The sequence below is a fragment of the Hordeum vulgare genome, chromosome 2H (assembly GCF_904849725.1).
Source record: "Hordeum vulgare subsp. vulgare chromosome 2H, MorexV3_pseudomolecules_assembly, whole genome shotgun sequence".
Lineage (NCBI taxonomy): Eukaryota > Viridiplantae > Streptophyta > Magnoliopsida > Poales > Poaceae > Hordeum > Hordeum vulgare.
Genome location: NC_058519.1, coordinates 396,462,413 through 396,484,876, shown reverse-complemented (window position 1 = coordinate 396,484,876; position 22,464 = coordinate 396,462,413). Strand labels below are relative to the sequence as shown.

Below are 22,464 nucleotides of genomic sequence, written 5' to 3'. Positions count from 1 at the left end.
AATCCATTGCAAACTCTCCACATGCTTATAGCCAAAGCAGAGCCTTTACCGCTCATATCGTAGATGCTATGATGAAATCTCTTGAAGAGAAGCTCGAATTAGAAGTCTCTATACCTAGAAAACTTCATGATGAGCGGGAACCTACTATCAAAATCAAGATCAAAAACAATGAATGCAATGCTTTGTGTGATTTGGGTGCTAGTGTTTCCGCGATTCCGAAGTCTTTATGTCATATTCTTGGTTTTCATGAGATTGAAGAGTGTTCTCTTAATTTGCATCTTGCCGATTCTACTGTCAAGAAACTCATGGGAAGGATCGATGTTGTTCTTATTGTTGCAAATAAGAAGTATGTACCCGTGGATTTCATTGTACTTGACATAGATTGCAATCCTTCATGCCCCATTATTCTTGGTAGACCTTTCCTAAGGACTATTGGTGCTATCATCAATATGAAGGAAGGGAATATTAGATTTCAATTTCCTCTAAAGAAGGGCATGGAGCTTTTTCCTAGAAATAAAATAAGATTGCCTTATGAATCTATGATGAGGGCTACTTATGGTTTGAGCACCAAGGATGACTACACGTGATTTCATCACCTTTTGCCTAGCTAAGGGCGTTAAACAATAGCGCTTGTTGGGAGGCAACCCAACGAATCTATCCTTTTTCATTCTGTTTTGTGTTTTCCACACTTTCATTATTCTGTTATGATTGTGTTTTTGTGTTTCTTTTTGCGTTTGTGCCAAGCAAAACCATTATGATTAGTCTTGGGGATGATCGTTTGGTCATGCTGGAAAAGACAGAAACTTTCTGCTCACGAAAAGAATTTTCATTTTTTTCTGTAAGAGATTTTGAGTTTATTCTTTTTGCTGCTGATTTCTACGCAAATTCTTTAGACTGTCGTAAGTTTTCAGATTTTTTGAAGTACCAGAATTATACGAAGTATACAGATTGCTACAGACTGGTGTGCTGTTAACAGATTTTGTTTTTGTTGAGTTGGTTGTTTATTTTGATGAAACTATGGATAGTATCGGGGGGTATTAGACATGTAAGATTGAAAATACAGTAACCCAACATCAACATAAGTAGAATTTAAGTTTGCTACAGTACCTAAGGAGGTGGTGGTTTCCTTTCTTATACTGATGTTATCACGAGTTTTTGTTTAAGTTTTGTGTTGTGAAGTTTTCAAGTTTTGGGTGAAGTACTTATGGACAAAGAGATAAAGAGTGGAAAGATCTCAAGCTTGGGGATGCCCAAGGCACCCCAAGTTGATTCAAGGATGCCGTAAAAGTCTAAGCTTGGGGATGCCCCGGGAAGGCAGGCATCCCCTCTTTCATCTTCAATCCATTGGTAACGTTACTTGGGGCTATATTTTTATTCACCACATGTTATGTGTTTTGCTTGGAGCGTCTTGTATCATAGGTGTCTTTTATTTTTGTTGTGTCACATTCATCCTTGCTGCACACCTAGAGAGAGAGACATGCACTCACTGTGATTTTGTCGGGCTTCACTTATATCCTTTGGTTAGACAATTCAGCTCACATGTGCTTCACTTATATCTTTTGAGATAGTTGCTTTTGCTCTATGTGCTTCACTTATATATTTTAGAGCACGGCGGTGCGTGGCTTGGTATTTGATCTAAGATTTGAAAGTAGTCTCAAAAGGGGTAGTTATCCAAAGGGATATGAAAACTTCCACCTTCATGTGCATTGAATAGTTAGAGAAGTTTGACTCATCTCAATTAGTTTTGAGTTGTGGTTGTGGTAATATTGAAGTTATATTAGTAAGGTGTTGTGGATCTAGAAATACTTGTATTGAAGTTAGTGATTCCCGTAGCATGCACGTATGGTGAACCGCTATGTGATGAAGTCTGAGCATGATTAGTCTATTGATTGTCATCCTTTGTGTGGCGGTCGGGAGCGCGCGATGGTTTATACCTACCAACCCTTCCCCTAGGAGTATGCGTTGAATGCTTTGTTTCGATTACTACTAAAATTTTTGCAATAAGTATATGAGTTCTTCATGACTAGTGTTGAGTCCATGGTTTAGATGCACTTTCACCTTCCACCATCACTATCTTCTTTAGTGTCGTGCAATTTTCGCTGGTGCACAAAACCCACCATTAGCCTCCCTCAAAACAGACACCATACCTACCTACTATTGCTTTTTCAAAGGCATTCCGAAATATATTGCCATGCAACTAGCACCATGACATGTGCCACCACTTCTACATTGCCATTGCATGATCGTAAGATAGCTAGCATGATGTTTCCATTGATTCTATGCCATGCTAGATCATTGTCACGGTACACTACCGAAGGCATTCCATATAGAGTCACCATTGCTCTAAGTTTTGAGTTGTAAGTGTGATGATCATCATTGATGGAGCATTGTCCCATGTGAGGAAATAAAAGAGGCCAAAGATGCCCACCAAAAAAAAGAGGCCAAAGAGCCCACAAAAAAAAAATGAGAGAAAAAGAGAGAAGGGACAATGCTACCACCTTTACACACTTGTGTATATTAAGCACCATGATCTTCATGATTGAGAGTCTCTCGTTTTGTCACCACCATATAGCTAGTGGGAAATTTTCATTATATAACTTGGCTTGTATATTCCAATGATAGGCTTTCTCAAATTTGCCTTAGGTCTTCGTGAGCACGCAAGTTGGATGCATACCCATTAGTTTTCCTTAAGAGCTTTCACATACTCTTAGCTCTAGTGCTTCATTTGTATGGCAATCCCTACTCATTCACGTTGATATCTATTGATGAGCATATCCATAGCTCATCGATATGCCTAGTCAATGTGACCATCTTCTCCTTGTTTGTCTTGCAACCACCACACTCCACACCACTTATAGTGCTAAAACCATGGCTCACGCTCATGTATTGAGTGAGAGTTGAAAAGGTTTGAGAAAGTAAAGGTGTGAAAACAATTACTTGGCCAATACCGGGGTTGTGCATGATTTAAATTCGTTGTGCAATGATGATAGAGCATAGCCAGGATATATGATTTTGTAGTGATAACTTTTATTTGGCCTTGTTATTTTGAAAGTTCATGATTACCTCGCTAGTTTGCTTGAATTATTATTGTCTCCACGTCAATAGAAAACTATTGTTTTGAATCTTATGGATCTGAACATTCACATCACATAAGAGGAGTTACAAAGGACATCTATGCTAGGTAGCATGAAAGCATCAAAAAATCATTCTTTATCACTTCCCTACTCGAGGACGTGCAGGAGTTAAGCTTGGGGATGCTTGATACGTCTCAAACGTATCTATAATTTTTGATGGTTTCACGCTGTTATCTTGTCAACTTTGGATGTTTTGTTTACCTTTTATATCTTTTTTGGGACTAACTTATTAATTCAGTGCCAAGTGCCAATTCCTGTTTTTTCTGTGTTTTTGACTCTTTTCAGATCTGATTTTGGAACAGAGTCCAAACGGAATAAAATCCCCGAAATAAATTTTTCCAGAACGGAAGAAGATCGGGAGGCTTGAGGGCCAAGGCAGTGGGCCCACAGGGGGCCCACAAGCCCTGTTGCCACGGCAAGGGGGGAGGCCGCGGCAACCAAGCTTGTGGCCCCCCTGGCGCTCCCCTGCCCTAGGTCTTTGGCCTATAAATTCCCTAAAATCCAAAAAATCAGGGCATCCATGAAAACACTTTTCCGCCGCCGCAAGCTTCCGTTTCTGCGAGATCTCATTTGGAGACCCTTCCCGGTGCCCTGCTGGAGGGGACTTTGGAGTTGGAGGGCTTCTACATCAACATCATTGCCTCTGTAATGACTCGTGAGTAGTCCAGTTCAGACCTACGGGTCCGTAGTTAGTAGCTAGATGGCTTCTTCTCTCTCTTGGATCTTCAATACAAAGTTCTCCATGATCTTCATGGAAATCTATCCGATGTAATCCTCTTTGGCGGTGTGTTTATCGAGATCCGATGAATTGTGGATTTGTGATCAGATTATCTATGAATTATATTTGAGTCTTTGCTGATTTCTTATATGCATGATTTGATATCCTTGTAAGTCTCTCTGAGTCTTGGGTTTTGTTTGGCCAACTAGATCTATGATTCTTGCAATGGGAGAAGTGCTTGGTTTTGGGTTCGTACCGTGTGGTGACCTTTCCAGTGACAGAAGGGGCAGCAAGGCACGCATCGTGTTGTTGCCATCAAGGGTAACAAGATGGGCTTTTAACGTAGATATGAGATTGTCCATCTACATCATGTCATCTTGCTTAAGGCCTTACTCTGTTCTTTTGGACTTAGTACACTAGATGCATGCTGGATAGCGGTTGACGTGTGGAGTAATAGTAGTAGATGTAGAAAGTATCGGTCTACTTGTTTTGGACGTGATGCCTATGGATATAATCATTGACTTAGATAACGCCACGACTTTGCGCGGTTCTATCAATTGCTCGACAGTAATTCGTTCACCCACGGTCTACTTGCTTTCATGAGAGAAGCCACTTGTGAACACTACGTCCCACGGGTCTATTCAGATCTATCATTTCCACTTTCACTTTTACCTTGCTCTGTTTACTCTTTGCTTCCAGTTCTCACTTTTCAAACAATCTATAAGGGATTGACAACCCCTTCATAGCGTTGGCTGCAAGCTCTTTGTGTTTGTGCAGGTACTTGTGACTTGACGAGATCTGCCATTGGTTCGATACCTTGGTTCTCAAAACTGAGGGAAATACTTACCGTCGTTGTGCTACATCACCCTTTCCTCTTCAAGGGAAGACCAATGCAAGGCTCCAAGGCCACGGGGAAATCCTTTGCATATTTGCCAAGGAAGTCCCTAAAGGCTTAGCCGTAGCAGCAAGATTCCTGGTGCCGTACCAGGGAAGGTCTGTTGTCGCAGTAGCATTAGGCGGTTCCAGCAAAAACACTTCCTCCACAGCATCAGAGGGATGTGTGGTCAAGGTGACCAAAGCCGTGGGTGATCTCGTGGTGAAGGACAAGGTGGCCTTGGGTGCCATTTTGATGGCCGCCGAGATGGACGGAGGTCTAAGCATGGAGAGCCTACCACTCAGCTAGGAGGGCGGGGTGCATGTGGGCCAAGTGTTGCCTCTATCAGGTGTTGGCCACCATCGGGAGGACTTTCTAGTGCCAGGAGGTCCAGGAGGTGGCGGGTGGAGGAAATTCAACTCAAGGCAAAATGCAGGGCCAAGAAAGCCCTGTAATGCAGCACCTGGGCGCGGCTACTCCACCATATGCGTGCGTGGGTGTTGCAAAGGTGCCACTAGGATGTACTGATGGCCAGGAGGGCCAGGGAAATACTATGATGGGTTCTTTTAGCAAGGTGCATGTTGCTGCCACTGATGGTCCAAGCCTTCAGGATCATCTTTTGTTTAAGCCTGGGGTACTAGAGGCGCTGTGAGATGCCGTGCCTGCGAGACTGGCCGCTCCTGACAGGGAAAATAATTCTGCAATGTTTACATTTAATGTTGGAACCATGCAGGGTCAGCGTAAGAGAAAAGATAAGAGGGGAAGAAAGAAGGGAGGGAGTGGAAAATATGAAGGAGCTCGCAAGGAGATCATAGGGAAAAAGAGGGGCAATCCATTTGGCGCCCCATCAATAGGGAGTGATTTGAATTTTTATTTTGAGGGAGAGATAGATAGCTATGAACATTTGTTGTATGGTGAGACGAGTGTTTCCTCAAAGATAATTTTATGGGACGAGTAGAAACTATGAGAGACGGGGATGGGACAGTCATTCATCTAACGAAGGAAATAGAGAAGGAGGAGGCCTACCCGCAACAGAGGAGGGAGTCGGTTGGACTTGATGGCGTATCGGTGGCCTCCTAGGAGGAGGACCGTCGGGCTGGAACTGTCATGGTATGCTCTCCTCCACGGCAGTCATGAGCTTTTGGACCTCTAGGGGCGCATTAAGCCGGATTTGATTTTTCTTTCTGAGTCTCACCTGAATAAATGTAAAGCTGGCGAGCTTCGTCGTAGTTTATCTTGTGATTGCATGATTGTAGTGGAAAGTGATGGTCAGGCAGGTGGCCTAGTCTTGTTTTATCAGAAGGTGAATAAAGTGGTTTTGAACTATGTGTCTTCTCATTTATTGATATTCTTTTTCTGAATGAGACTTATGTACATTGGAAGTTTACGGGCTTTTGTGGCCACCCGGGTTGGAGTGAGCGTCACTTATCTTGGGATAATATGCAGTTGTAACATAGTACGGGCAATCACCTGTGGGTGGTATTAGGGGATTCTAATGAAATATTACTATCTTCATAGAAAGAAGGTTGCAACATGATACCATACTCTATGATGAGAGAGTTTCATAATTGTTTAGGGGAGTGTGGCCTTGAGGACATGGGCTATATTTGTGATCCATTCACATGGAGGAGAGGTGATACCAGGGAAAGACTTGACCGTGCGGTTTGCAATGTGGAGTGGGCGACTATATTCCCTCTAGCGGCGATCATCAATGAGGAACACGTTCACTCAGATCATCATCCACTCGTCCTAGATACAAAATATTTTGATGGAAATTTTTTAATTCACCCAAAGGTCGAGAGAAACAACTAGAAGCATGTTGGCTAAAAGAGGAAACAGTTGCGTAAATAGTTCGTACATCTTGCGATAAGGCAAGGAATGTGGGTGTTGGACCATCCCTGGTTGATCGTACCCGAGCGGTTAAAGCGGATTTGCATAAATGGGAAGGGAATCTTTGAGAGGCCCAGAAAATAGAATTAAGAAGCTAAAGAAATAACTGGAAAAACTGCGTATATGATTGTGGATTCAAAAGCACGACAAAAGGAGATTCTGGTCCTTCTTGAAAATTTGCCGGAACAGGAGGAGATTCAATGGATACAACACGCACGTGGAAATTGGCTTTTCCATGGGGACCGTAATACCTCTTTTTTTCACAACGCAGCAACAGCTAGAAAGAAAAAAAAATCATATTAAATTTATTTTGGGAATAATGGGATCTCGGTACAAGAAGCTGAGTTCAAAAACTACATTAGAGAGTACTTCTTGTTGGGGAACGTTGCATGGGAAACGAAAAATTTCATACGCACACGAAGACCTATCATGGTGATGTTCATCTAAGAGAGGGAGATCGGATCCACATACCCTTGTAGATCGCTAAGTGGGAAGCGTTAAGAAACGCGGTTGATGTAGTGGTACAGCTTCGTGATTCAAATCACCGTCATCCCACGATCCGTTCCGATGTAGCGCCGAACCGACGGCACCTCCGCGTTCAACACACGTATAGCTCGATGACAATCTCCGCCTTCTTGATCTAGCAAGAGAGACAGGTAAGTAGATGATTTCTCCGGCAGCATGACGGCACGCCGGTGATGGTGATGATCTATTCCTGCAAGGCTCCGCCCGAGCTCCGCAGAAAACTGATCTAGAGGAAGAACTACGAAGTAGAGATTTGAGTTGCATGTGGAAAAAGTTGTGTATGAAAAACCCTAAAACCTATAGTATATATAGGAGGAGGAGTGGGGCTAGCCTTGGGGCTCCAGAGAGCCCGAAGGGCGTCGGATGAGAGAGGAGAAGAGGACTCCAACTCCAATTCGGTTTGGGGAAGGAGGAGTCCTCCTCTTCCTTCCCACCTCCCTACTTTTTTTCTTTTCTTTGGTTTTCTTTTTCCTAGCTGACACAGCCCACATGGGCTGGCCTCACAAACCCATTAAGGGCTGGTGCGCCACCCTTGGGATATTGGGCTCACTCCCGGGTGGGTGGGGCCCTCTCGATGAAAACCCGGAACCAATTCGTCACTCCCGGTACACTGCCGGTAATGCCTAGAATCTTTCCGGAGACCAAATGAAATCATCCTATATATCAATATTCATTTTCATACCATTCGGAAAATCTCGTGATGTCCGTGATCTTATCCGGGACTCCGAACAACCTTCGGTCACCAACACCTATAACTCAACTATACCGAAACGTCACCGAACCTTAAGTGTGCAGCCGTGCAGGTTCGAGAACTATGCAGACATGACATGAGACACTCACGGGTTAATATCCAATAGCGGGACCTGGATTTCCATATTGGATCCTACATATTCTACAAATTTCTTATCAGTTGAACCTGTGTCCCAAGGATTCATATAATCCCGTATAACATTCCCTTTGTCCTTTGGGATGTTACGAGCAAGTCTCTTTACTCGTTCCGTAATACAAGATCCCGTGATTAACACTTGAGTCACATTGCTTGCAAGGCTTATATGTGATGTTGTATTACCGAGTGGGCCCCGAGATACCTCTCCGTCACACGGAGTAACAAATCCCAGTCTTGATCCATCCTAACTCAACGGACACCTTCGGAGATACTTGTAGAGCCCCTTTATAGTCACCGAGTAACGTTGCGACGTTTGATACACACAAGGTATTCCTCCGGTGTCAGTGAGTTACATGATCTCATGGTCATAGGAATGAATACTTGACACACAGAAAACAATAGCAACAAAATGGCATGATCACATGCTACGTTTATTATTTGGGTCTTGTCAATCACATCATTCTCCTAATGATGTGATCCAGTCATCAAGTGACAACACTTGCATATGGTGAGAAAACCTTAACCATCCTTGGTCAACTGGCTAGTCAACTAGAGGCTTACTAGGGACATTGTTTTGTCTATATATCCACACATGTATCTATGCTTTCATTTAATACAACTATAGCATGGATAATAAACGATTATCTTGAAACAGGAAATATAATAATAATTATTTTATCATTGCCTCTAGGGCATATTTCTAAAAGTCTCCCACTTGCACTAGAGTCAATAATCTAGTCTCACATCGCTATGCGATTTACAATGCAATGAATCTAACACCCATCAATTCTGGTGTTGATCATGCTTCGCTCATGGAAGAGGTTTAGTCAGCGGATCTTTGACATAGTCGCGGATGAGGTTGAAGCGTCGTTTGACGTGTCTGGTCTTCTTGTGAAACCTTGGTTCTTTTGCTAAAGCAATGGCACCAGTGATGTCACGGAACAGAGTTATTGGATTTAGTGCGCTCGACACAACTCCAAGATCCGTCATGAACTGCTTCATCCAGACACCCTCCTTAGCTGCCTCCGAGGCAGCCATGTACTTTGCTTCACATGTAGAATAGACTACGACACTTTGCTTGGAACTGCACCAGCTTACCGCACCCCCATTAAGAATAAATACATATCCGGTTTTAGACTTAGAGTCATCCGGATCAGTGTCAAAGCTTGCATCAACGTAACCCTTTACGACGAGCTCTTTGTCACCTTCATAAACGAGAAACATTTCCTTAGTCCTTTTCAAGTACTTTAGAATATTCTTGACCACCGTCCAGTGATCCACTCCTGGATTACTTTGAAACCTGCCTGCCATACTTATGGCCAGGCTGACGTCCGGTCTTGTGCACATCATTGCATACATGATAGACCCTATGGCTGAAGCATAGGGGACGGTACTCATGTTTTCTCTATCTTCCGCAATTACTGGACACTGAGTCTTACTTAACTTTATACCTTGTAACACTCGCAAGAACCCCTTCTTAGACTGCTCCATTTTGAACTTCTTTAAAACTTTATCAAGGTATGTGCTTTGTGAAAGTCCTATTAGGCGCCTCGATCTATCCCTATATATCTTAATGCCTAATATGTAAGCAGCTTCTCCTAGGTCTTTCATTGAAAAAGATTTGTTCAATTAATCTTTTACTCTCTCTAAAAACTCCACATTGTTTCCAATCAGCAATATGTCATCCACATATAATATTAGAAATGCTATAGAGATCCCACTCACTTTCTTGTAAATACAAGATTCTCCAACAACTTGTATAAACCCAAATGCTTTGATCACCTCATCAAAGCGCTTATTCCAACTCCCAGATGCTTGCACCAGTCCATAAATGGATCGCTAGAGCTTGCATACTTTGTTAGCATTCTTCGGATCGACAAAACCTTCGGGTTGCATCATATACAACTCTTCCTTAAGAAAACCATTAAGGAACGCCGTTTTGACATCCATCTACTAGATTTCATAATTGAAAAATGCATCTATTGCTAACATGATTCAGATGCACTTAAGCATCGCTACCGGTGAGAAAGTCTCATCGTATTCAACTCCTTGAACTTTGTGAAAAACCGTTTGCCACAAGTCGAGCTTTATAAACAGTCACATTACCGTCCGCGTCCGTCTTCTTCTTAAAGATTCGTTTGTTCTTAATAGTCTTGCGACCTTCAGGTAATACTTCCAAAGTCCACACTTTGTTTTCATACATAGATCCTATCTCGGACTTCATGGCCTCTAACCATTTGTTGGAATCCGGGCCCACCATTGCTTCTTCATAATTAGCAGGTTCATCGTTGTCTAACAACATGATAGATAAGAGAGTATTCTCGTACCACTCGGGAGAAGTACGTGATCTTGTCGACCTGCGAGGTCCGACAATAACTTCATCTGAAGCTTCATGATCATCATCATTAGCTTCCTCCTCAACCAGTGTTGCCTCGACAGAGATTTCTCTCTGCCCTGCGCCACCATCCAGAGGGAGCAGAGGTTCCACAACCTCATCAAGTTCTATCTTCCTCCCACTCAATTCTTTCGAGAGAAACTCCTTCTCAAGAAAAGCTCCATTCTTAGCAACAAACACTTTGCCCTCGGATCTGAGATAGAACGTGTACCCAACTGTCTCTTTTGGGTAACCTATGAAGACACACTTTTCCGCTTTGGGTTCCAGCTTTTCATGCTGAAGCTTTTTGACATAAGCATCGCATCCCCAAACTTTAAAAATGACAACTTTGGCCTCTTGCCATGCCATATCTCATATGGTGTCCTCTCAACGGATTTTGACGATGTCCTATTTAAATTGAATGCAGCTGTCTCTAATGCATAACCCCAAAATGATAACGACAAATCGGCAAGAGACATCATAGATCGCACCATATCTAACAAAGTACGAGTACAATGTTCGGACACACCAATACGATGTGGTGTTCCACGCGACGTCAACTCTGAAAGGATTCCACATTGTCTTAAGTGAGCACCAAACTCGAAACTCAGATATTCACCCCCTCGATCAGATCATAGGAACTTGATCTTCTTGTTACGATGATTTTCAACTTCACTCTGAAATTGCTTGAACTTTTCAAACGTTTCGGATTTGTGCTTCATCAAGTAGATATATCCATACCTACTCAAATCATCAGTGAAGGTGAGAAAATAATGATATCCGCCGCGTGCCTCCACACTCATTGGACCGCCTACATCAGTATGTATGATTTCTAATAAGTCACTTGCACGCTCCATTGTTCCGGACAACGGAGTCTTAGTCATCTTGCCCATCAGGCATGGTTCGCACGTGTCAAGTTATTCGAAATCAAGTGACTCCAAAAGCGCATTAGCATGGAGTTTCTTCATGCACTTTACACCAATATGACCTAAGCCGCAGTGCCAGAAAAAGGTGGCGCTATCATTGTTAACTCTACATATTTTGGTCTCAATGTTATGTATATGTGTGTCATCACAATCAAGATTCAATATGAACAAACCTCTAACATTGGGTGCATGACCATAAAAGATATTACTCATAAAATTTGAACAACAATTATTCGCTGACTTAAATGAGTATCCATCTCACAATAAACAAGATCCGGATATAATGTTCATGCTTAACGCATGCACTAAATAACAATTCTTTAAGTTCATAACTAATCCTGATGGTAACAGAAGTAAGACTGTGCCGACGGAGATTGCATCAACCTTGGAACCATTTCCCACGCGCATCGTCACTTCATCCTTCGCCAGCCTTCGTTTATTCCGTAGTCCCTCCTTCGAGTTGCAAATATGAGCAATAGAACCGGTATCAAATACCCAGGCACTACTACAAGAGTTGGTTAGGTACACATCAATAACATGTATATCACATATACCTGGTTTGGCGTTGGCCGCCTTCTTATCAGCCAAATACTTGGGGTAGTTGCACTTCCAGTGACCCATCCCCTTGCAATAATAGCACTCTATTTCCGGCTTAGGTCCAGCCTTGGATTTCTTCATCGGATTGGCAACAGTTTTGCCGCTCTTCTTGGAGTTACCCTTCTTGCCTTTGTTGTTTATCTTGAAACCAGTGGTCTTATTGACCATCAACACTTGATGCTGTTTCCGGAGTTCTGACTCTGTGACTTTCAGCATCGTGAATAACTCGTCGGGCGACTTGTTCATCCCTTGCATGTTATAGTTCAACACAAAGCTCTTGTAGCTAGGTGGCAGTGATTGAAGAATTCTGTCATTGATAGCCTCTTGCGGGAGTTCAATCCCCAGCTCAGTTAGACGGTTTGAGTACCCAGATATTTTGAGCACATGTTCACTGCCAGACGAATTCTCCTCCATCTTGCAAGCATTGAATTTATCGGAGGTCTCATAGCTCTCGATCCGGACGTTCTTCTGAAAGATAAACTTCAACTCTTGGAACATCTCATATGCTCCATGACATTCAAAGCATCGTTGAAGTCCCAGTTCCAAGCCATACAAGACTGCACATTGAACTGCTGAGTAGTCCTCCTTACGTGATTGCCAAGCGTTCAAAACATCTTGGTCAGACGTAGCGGGTGGTTCATATCCTAGCGCAGCATCAAGGACATAATTCTTTTTCCTAGCTTGTAGGATGAGCCTAAGATTACGAGCCCAGTCTACAAAGTTGCTATCATCATCTTTCAGCTTAGCTTTCTCTAGGAACGTATTGAAATTCAGGGTTGCTACTGCGTGAGCCATTGATCTACAACATAAAATATTGCAAAGTGGACTTAGACTATGTTGAATATAATTAGAGTTTAACTAAAAAAATTACTAATAAACTCCCACTCAAATAGACATCCATCTAGTTACTTGAGTGTGGCATGATCCAAATTCACCAACTCAAATCCGATCATCACGTGATTTGAGTGTAGTTTCAGTTGTAAACATCTCTATGCTAATCATATCAACTATACGATTCATGCTCGACCTTTCGGTCTCTTGTGTTCCGAGGCCATGTTCCGCATGTGCAACTGTTTTGCACCCGTTGTGTGTGAACATTGAGTCTATCACACCCGATCATCACGTGGTGTCTCGAAATGACGAACTGTTGCAACGGTGCGAAGTCGGGGAGAACAAAATTTTATCTTGAAATTTTAGTGAGGGATCACTTTATAATTCTACCGTCGTTCTAAGCAAGATAAGGTGCATAAAAGGATTAACATCACATGCAATTCATAAGTGACATGATATGGCCATGATCTTCTGCTTCTTGATCTCCAGCACCAAAGCACCCGCATGATCTTCATCGTCACCGGCGCCACACCATGATCTCCATCATTGTGTCGACATCGAGGTTGTCGTACTATCTATGCTATTACTACTAAATCTACAACCTAACAATATAGTAAACACATCTACAAACACAAACGTTAGTTCAAAGACAACCATATGGCTCCTGCCGGTTGCCGTAGCATCGACGTGCAAGTCGATATTAACTATTACAACATGATCATCTCATACATCCAATATATCACATCATGTCTTTGGCCATATCACATCACAAGCATACCCTCCAAAAACAAGTTAGACCTCCTCTAATTTGTTGTTCAATGTGTTTACGTGGCTGCTATGGGTATCTAGCATAATCGCATCTTACTTGCGCAAAAACCACAACGGAGATGTGCAAATTGATATTTAACCTCTCTCCAAGGACTGCCTCGCTCAAATTCAATTCAACTAAATATGAAGAAACCGACACCCACCAGTCATCTTTATGCAACGAGTTGCATGTTGGTCGATGATACCGGTCTCTCGTAAGCGTACGAGTAATGTTGGTCCGGGCCACTCCAATCCAACAATACCACTGAATCGAGAAAAGACCAAGGAGGGCAGCAAATCGAACATCAACACCCACAAAAACTTTTGCGTTCTACTCGAGATTACATCAACGCATGAACCTAGCTCATGATGCCACTGTTGGGGAACATTGCATGGGAAACAAAAAATTTCCTATGCACACGAAGACCTATCATGCATGATGATGTTCATCTACGAGAGGGAAATCGGATCCACATACCCTTGTAGATCGCTAAGCGAGAAGCGTTAAGAAACGCGGTTGATGCAGTGGTATAGCTTCGTGATTCAAATCACCGTCGTCCCACGATCCTTTCCGATCTAGCGCTGAACGAACGTCATCTCCGCGTTCAGCACACGTAAAGCTCGGTGACGATCTCTGCCTTCTTGATCCAGCAAGAGACACGGGGAAGTAGATGAGTTCTCAAGTAGCGTGATGGCGCGACGGTGATGGTGATGATCTATTCCTGTAGGGTTCCGCCCGAGCTCCGCAGAAAACTGATCTAGAGGAAGAACTACGAAGTAGAGGTTTGAGTTGCAGGTGGCAAAAGTTGTGTCTCAAAAACCCTAAAACCTCTAGTATACAAAGGAGGAGGGGAGGGGCTAGCCTTGGGGCTCAAGAGAGCCCCAAGGGCTCCGGCCGAGAGAGGTGAGGAGGACTCCAACTCCAATTCTGTTTGGGGAAGGAGGAGTCCTCCTCTTCCTTCCCACCTCCCTCCTTTTTTTCTTTGGTTTTCTTTTTCCTAGCCGACATAGCCCACTTGGGCTCGCCTCACCAGCCCACTAAGGGATGGTGCGCCACCTTTGGGATATTTGGCTCACTCACGGGTGGGTGGGCCCCTCCCGGTGAAAACCCGGAACCCATTCGTCACTCCCGGTAGACTGCCGGTAATTCCCGAAATCTTTCCGGAGACCAACTGAAACCATCCTATATATCAATCTTCATTTCAGACCATTCCGGAAACTCTCGAGACGTCCGTGATCTCATCCGGGACTCCCAACAACCTTCGGTCACCAACACCTATAACTCAACTATACTGAAACGTCACCGAACCTTAAGTGTGCAGACCCTGCGGGTTCGAGAACTATGCAGACATGACCTGAGACACTCCCGGTCAATATCCAATAGCGGGACTTGGATGTACATATTGGATCCTACATATTCTACGAAGATCTTATCGGCTGAACCTCTGTGCCAAGGATTCATATAATCCCGTATAACATTCCCTTTGTCCTTCGGTATGTTACTTGCCCGAGATTTGATCGTCGGTATCCCTATACCTATTTCAATCTCGTTACGGGCAAGTCTCTTTACTCATTCCGTAATACAAGATCCTGTGACTAACACTTGAGTCACATTGATTGCAAGGCTTATATGTGATGTTGTATTACCGAGTGGGCCCCGAGATACCTCTCCGTCACACGGAGTGACAAATCATAGTCTTGATCCATGCTAACTCAACGTACACCTTCGGAGATACTTGTAGAGCACCTTTATAGTCACCCAGTAATGTTGCGACGTTTGATACACACAAGGTATTCCTCCGGTGTTAGTGAGTTACATGATCTCATGGTCATAGGAATGAATACTTGACACGCAGAAAACAATAGAAACAAAATGACATGATCACATGCTACATTTATTACTTGGGTCTTGTCCATCACATCATTCTCGTAATGATGTGATCCGGTCATCCAATGACAAAACTTGCATATGGTCAGAAAACCTTAACCATCCTTGATCAACTCGCTAGTCAAATAGAGGCTTACTAGGGACATTGTTTTGTCTATATATCCACACATGTATCTATGATTTCATTTAATACAACAATAGCATGGATAATAAACAATTATCTTGAAACAGGAAATATAATAATAACTATTTTATCATTGCCTCTAGGGCATATTTCCAACACTTCTCAAATCTTTTTAAATCGGAGGTCTCTCAGGCAAACCTAGAAGTCATATCCCTTGTGAAAAGAAAATTGACCGATGAAACAAATACTACCCTTATGGCTCCATATACGGTAGAGAAGGTCCTAAAATTCCTATTTGATATTGGAGATTTAAAAGCCCCGGGTCCAGATGGCTTGCACGCTATATTTTATAAGAGATTTTGGGCCATGTTGGGCGAAGATCTAACAGAAGAAGTTTTCCACGCGGTGAATTCATGTTCAATACCGACAGGATGGAATGATACTGCAATTGTAATGATCCCTAAGGTTAATGGTCCGGAAATGATTACTCAATATAGACCAGTTAGCTTATGCAATGTGGTGCATAAGGTTATCTCAAAAATGATTGCGACACGTTTGAAGGTAATTCTCTCGGATATTATTAGTCGAACTCAAAGTGCTTTCGTCCCTGGGAGATTGATCACTTGTAATATTCTAATTGCCTATGAGTGTTTCCACAAAATTAAAAAGAAAAGAGCAGGGAAGGAGGGGTTATGTGCCATCAAACTGGACATGCCTAAAGCATATGACCGAGTGGAGTGGTCTTTTCTAAAATAAATATTGTTGAAACTCAGGTTTCGAGAAAGTTGGGTGAATTTGATAATGCAATGTGTGTCCTCTGTCGAATATAGGGTGTGTTTTAATGGTAACGAGACTGACAATGTCAAACCCTCCATAGGGCTAAGGCAGGGGGTCCCCTTTCGCCTTATTTGTTCTTGTTCTTGTTCTTGTTATGTTCTTGTTATGTACGGGGGCTCTCTTAGAAAGGCGAGGAAATGGGCAATATTTCTGGCATAAAGGTAAGTAGAGAAGCACCATCATACCAACCAAGTTTTCGCAGATGATTCGCTCATACTTATGCGAGAAAATATTACAAATTCGGAGGCTTTGAAAGAGGTTCTAGATAATTATTGTGCTACTTCGGGGCAAGTAGTCAGTGTCGAAAAATCAAGTATATTTCTTAGCCCAAACACAAAATTAGAAGGTAAAGCGCAAATTTGTACCATTTTGAATATCATGACTCAGGCACTTAATGATAAATATTTGGGACTACCTCCAATGTAGGGATGGAGAAAAGTGATTGTTTTCAATTCCTGATTGATCGAATCATAATGAAAATTAGTGGATGGAAATAAAAGTTTTTATCTACTGGTGGAAAGGAAATTTTACTACAATCTGTTGTTCAAGCTATCCCAACATATGCAATGTTTGTCTTTAAAATTCCTAAAAAATGTAAAGGAATTATTCACGCGATGTCACAATTCTGGTGGGGTGACGAGGACAATCAGAAAAGGATGCATTGGATGGCGTAGTGGAAGATGTGTGTTCCAAAAGACCAAGGTGGAATGGGCTTCCGGGACATACAACGTTTTAATCTGGCACTACTAGCTAAACAAGCCTCACGTCTATTGGACAATCCTGATTCATTATGTGCCACCATTTTAAGAGCTAAATATTTTCCGGGGGGGTGTTGATGTGTGCATGCTTAAAAAAGGGTGCTTCTTTCACCTGGCAAAGTATTATGGCACGAATGGAATATCTTAGGAATGGTTACATATGGAGGGTTGGAACCGGAGAAAACATTGATATATGGAGAGATACGTGGATCCCAAATTGTGTGAATAGGAGAATGATTACACCTAGGAGGGGGAATCTATTGACGAAAGTGGATGACCTTATTGATCCAATTACAAACTTTTGGGATGAGGATCTGGTAAGACAAACATTGTGGCCAATCAACGTCCGAAGAGTCCTGGCAATTCCCCTCCCTATGAATAATATGCAAGACTTCATTGCTGGGAGCTATACTAAGAATTGTTTGTTCACTGTAAGGTCAGCTTATATGGAGGAATGGAATAAACAACATGGGCGGAAACTGGAATATTCAAATGGCATGGCAATATGTAAGCCCAACCCTATTTGGGGCAAGATTTGGAAATTAGCTTGTCCGGAGAAGGTTAAAAAAATTATTTGGCATACGATTCACGGAACTGTTATGTGTCGGGTTACGCTTGTTAATAGACACATAAAAACTTCACCGATCTGTCCAGCATGTGTGATAGGGCCAGAGGATACTAAACACGTCTTGTTTTTATGTCAGAAGACTAAAAGGGTGTGGGCAAGTTTGGGGCTATATGAAATGGTTAAAAACGCCAGCATGGTGTACCGTGCAGGAAAGGCAACTCTTGAAGTGTTACTACTTATGTCTGATCAAGATCTATCTATGTTGGGTTGCCAGAACGAAATAGAGTTGATTGCTATTACCACATGGTATCTATGGTTGAACAGAAGGAAGCTTGTTCATGAGAGGAAGTCGGAAGAGGCGTCCCAAACCTCGATGGGGATACGGGCTATAATGGCAAATTACATAAACAACCAATTACCAAAGGAGAAGGAGAAGAGCGGAGGATGGAGTAGACCTCCAAAGGGGTTTGTTAAATTAAATGTTGATGCTTCTTTTGATCACGATCAACTAAGAGGCCCAACAGGTGCTGTTATAAGGGATGGCAAAGGAAACTTCATTGTAACAGAAAACTGGAAGATTGAGTGTTGTGCGGATGCCCTAGCTGCGGAAGCGTGAGCACTTAGGTTTGGCCTTTTGTTGGCACAAAAATAAGGATGCAATCGGCTTATTATCAATTCTGACAATATGGAAGTAATTGAAACAATGAACAAAGGAGGATACTCTGCAGGAGCGGCGGCTGTAATCTTCGATGATTTTTTTATAGCTTGTGATTCTTCTTTTACTAGGTTTGAGCATTGTAGTAGAGAAGCAAACAAGGTAGCTCGTGAGCTCGCGAGACTAGCAAAAAGTTCTGGTGCGATGGACTTGATTGAGGAGCCTCTCGAAAATATTGTACCTATTCTTATAGACGATGTAACAGTTGTTTCAAATTAATAAAGTTGATGATGTTTTTCGAAAAAAGCAAGTATAAGAACATCATTTATTCTACACAAATGTTTCTTAATGGTAGAATCCGCAAGATGCAAGTAGGAACGCTCGTGTATACCGGTGACAACAAGGACATCACATAGAGATTTAGGTATTGTTGAAACACTAGCACCAAGGTCACACAAAGCATTTCATTCATAATCTTTGAGCTTAATTTTCATAGTAGGTTCCCATTCATCATGCAACTTTGTATGTATTTAAAGTTCTAGCTCAAGTTTCTTATCATAAGCTTTTATCATTGCTTCTACTATGTGTTCAGTAAAAGCATTATTTTGTTCATAAGAATTGGGTGAGCTAATAAGGGATTGCAGAAAGCAAATACATTTTACTAAATAGAAACTCTCAAAATTAAAGTCTTTGTAATCCAATATAGTGGCCACATCACTATTTAAAGTTTTGGCCTATCCAAACCCAATATTTCATTTTTATCATTAGAATCATCACCCTGTGAACAAACGGTACGCCTTCTAGGTAAATTTGAATCATGTCTAGTCCCTTTATAATCTAATTTCAGATTAGTAAACAAAGATTGAATGGGAGAAGTACCTATCATTTTAAGATCTTCATCATGATTACGGTAAAAACCGGGTGGAAGAAGCTTTTCTAAGAATTCTTGTTTGGGTCTCAACCTTGTAATCCTCTCCTTACTTTCATTAATAGATATTTGTATGGATATAATGGACTCATTGATATCATGATTTGCTAGCAGATTTTTATTTTTAAGAGTTTCCACATCAAGAGCAATTCTATCCATGTTCCTAGCCAAATCATCAACTTTATGCAACTTTTATTTTACCATAGTATTAAAAATCTTTTAAGAACTAATGAATTCTTTAATGGTGTTATAAAAATGAGAGGATAAACTATTATTATTTGGAGAAAAAATTCCATAATAATTTCCACAATTATTAGAGTAGTTACCAGAGTACGGTCGAGTGTTGAAATTTCATCTATAAATATTATTGTTGAAATTGTTTTGCCAGATAAAGTTCACATCAATAGCATCATCATTTTCCTCAATGAAGGTAGACAAAGGCATATCATTGAGATCAGCATGAGCATGTTTACTAGCAACCATATTCATAAGAGCATTCACTTTCTCATTCAAACACTAATGGAGAAATGGCTAGCCATAACTTTTATTGATGGCGCACCATTTTTAATCCACGTTACCGTTATTTTTTTCAAATGGTGATGGTGTGAGCATATTTCATACGCCACTACTATAGCCTTATTAGTGGCGTTGGATTTTTTTCACGCCAAAGGTATATGTAATGTAACAGCTTGCCCGACCGAAAGTTGATGGTGATGTGTAAATTATTTCACGCCATAATTATCAACCAGACCGATGGCGTTGGATTTTTTTTCATGCCACTAATAGTTGGATCAGTCAATTTCAAAATAATTGAAATTTAGACTAATTACTTTTGGCGTGCAAATTAGCACACATGCCATAGATAACTTGTATCTATACACGCCAGTCGCCAGCAATTCAATTTTTAGGACCACACCAAAAAGTGGAGGCACCACGTCCACACATCACCCAAAGAAAAAAATGCTAAGAATCAGCACATCCACACACCTTTTATGGGTAGCAAAAAGAAATATATCTCTCTCCTTATCTGGTGTTACTCTCGTTCCGTCTTTTACAACATCCATGATTTCCTCTATCCTCGCGATCTCCTCCCCGAGCGACGCCATCTCTTTCCCTCCCCCATGATCTCTTCTCCTGTTATCCCATCTCTCTACACCAGCATTCCACCACATCACCATTAGCGGCCACAGCATGCACAAGAAGCCCACCCCCACCACCTCGCGCGGCCACAAGAAACTCTATAATCCGCGCTGGTGAGGCGGCTTGGATCCAGTCGATGCATGGCGGCGTGGTGCGAGGCAGTGACTCGGTGGGGTCCCATCACCTCTTCGATGCGCGGCTAGATCTTGAAATGGACATGGTCATCACCGTTTAAGTCGTGGACGAGTACGGGCATCCGCCATTATCCCATGGTCGATCTCCGGTCAGCGCTGGAGAGGGTGTTCGGCGCCACCTCGCAAGATCTGTTGAAGAAGACCACCACCCATTCCCCTCCAAGCGCACCCTCGCCGCAGCTTCCTGCCGGTCCGCCCAACGCCGCGCATGTATGTATTTGATTTATGGGACTATACGATCTATTGGATGTATGAACGGAATGTATAGATTTTGACATACAGATGAAACGTATGTATGTATTTGATGTACATATGAATGTATTTGGATGTATGTATTTTCGTTTTGTGAAATTTTTAGTGCCGGCGTGTGAATGAATGTGCACCTCATTGGTACTCTCATTATAGTGACCACGTCATTAACATTAGAAGTAGTAATGGTATGGGATGATTTGGCACACCACCAGTAAGGCAGGTTGTAATGGGTAGTATCATATACAAGTATCATGCATATGATACTAGTATATCATATCATATCCGTAATGCATAGTATCATATATTAGTATCATAGGGTAGTTTATTTATTATCATGCAAGACACATAGTAACACATCATTTAATATTATACCATAGTATCATATATTAGTATCATAGGATAGTTTATTTATTATCATGCAAGACACATAGTAACAGATCATTTAATATTATACCGTATCATGATATGATACTCAACCCTCTCTTTCTTTATTTAATTCTACGCCACCTCATCGAAATTGCCTAGTTGGCATGCATGATACTACCTATGATACTACCATTACGGGCAGCCTAAGGATGGCCATAGTGGGAGTAACTTAGGTAGTATCATGCTCTTGCGACTAGCAAACATGCTGATGTGGCAGACAATTAAAGAAGAGAGAGAGGGTTAGAGTAACATAGGTAGATACCGTAACATGTTAAATGTAATGCTAAAATGTGTCTTGCATGTCAATAAGAGGATGCTTGGATACGTTTTAGTCCCATGACTAAAAGTAATGAGACTAAAACTTGCTAGCCTCACCCATGCTTGGATCCAAATACTAAAGAGACTAAAATCAAGTTAATGAGCATTTATTATCCTCCAAACCCTATAATCCAGAACTCGCCTGAGGAGTTAAATGAGGAGAGAGAGGACTAATGCACATTTTAGTAGGGGTACCCCTTACTAAAAGATTTTAGCCTCAAGACTAGTTTTAGCCTCTCTTTAGTCAGGGGTGCTTGGAACTTTAGCCTCTTAAAGAGACTAGTTTTAGTCAGACTAGTTTTAGTCTCTTGGATCCAAGCACCCTCTAAATCAGGTCGTCTATGATACTACTTTATGATACTCTGCACTACTCCCTCCTTTCCGGTTTATAGGGTTCATATCTGAAATCTCATCAACCCAGGTGAATTATGAGTGGATGACACTAGTTTAAACTAGCAAATGAATTATTTTCCACATATTCAATTTCCAAGGCAATAAATGTAGCATCCTTCCTTTCATTGGACTTACATGGTGGATGTAGAAAACGATGCATGCATAGCCACTCATCTCCTTTCTCTAAACTCTATGAATTACATATGGCGTGAAACTCAAAGCACTTTAACTCACTTAGACTCAAAATGAGCCTAATATAATGGAAATCTGAAAATTTTGAGATGAGCCCTATAAACCGGAAAGGAGGGAGTATGAAGGTAGTATCATACAATAGTATCATATGCATGATACTACTATATGATACTTCCCACTATGACCAGCCTAACAAAAATATCGATGGTGTGTGGCCCACACATCATCG

General features: G+C 41.9%; 1 pseudogene; it reads left to right on the top strand.

Moving 5' to 3' along the window:
* Window positions 1-15,940: 15,940 nt before the first annotated feature.
* Window positions 15,941-18,353, top strand: LOC123427563 (annotated as a pseudogene).
* Window positions 18,354-22,464: the final 4,111 nt, after the last annotated feature.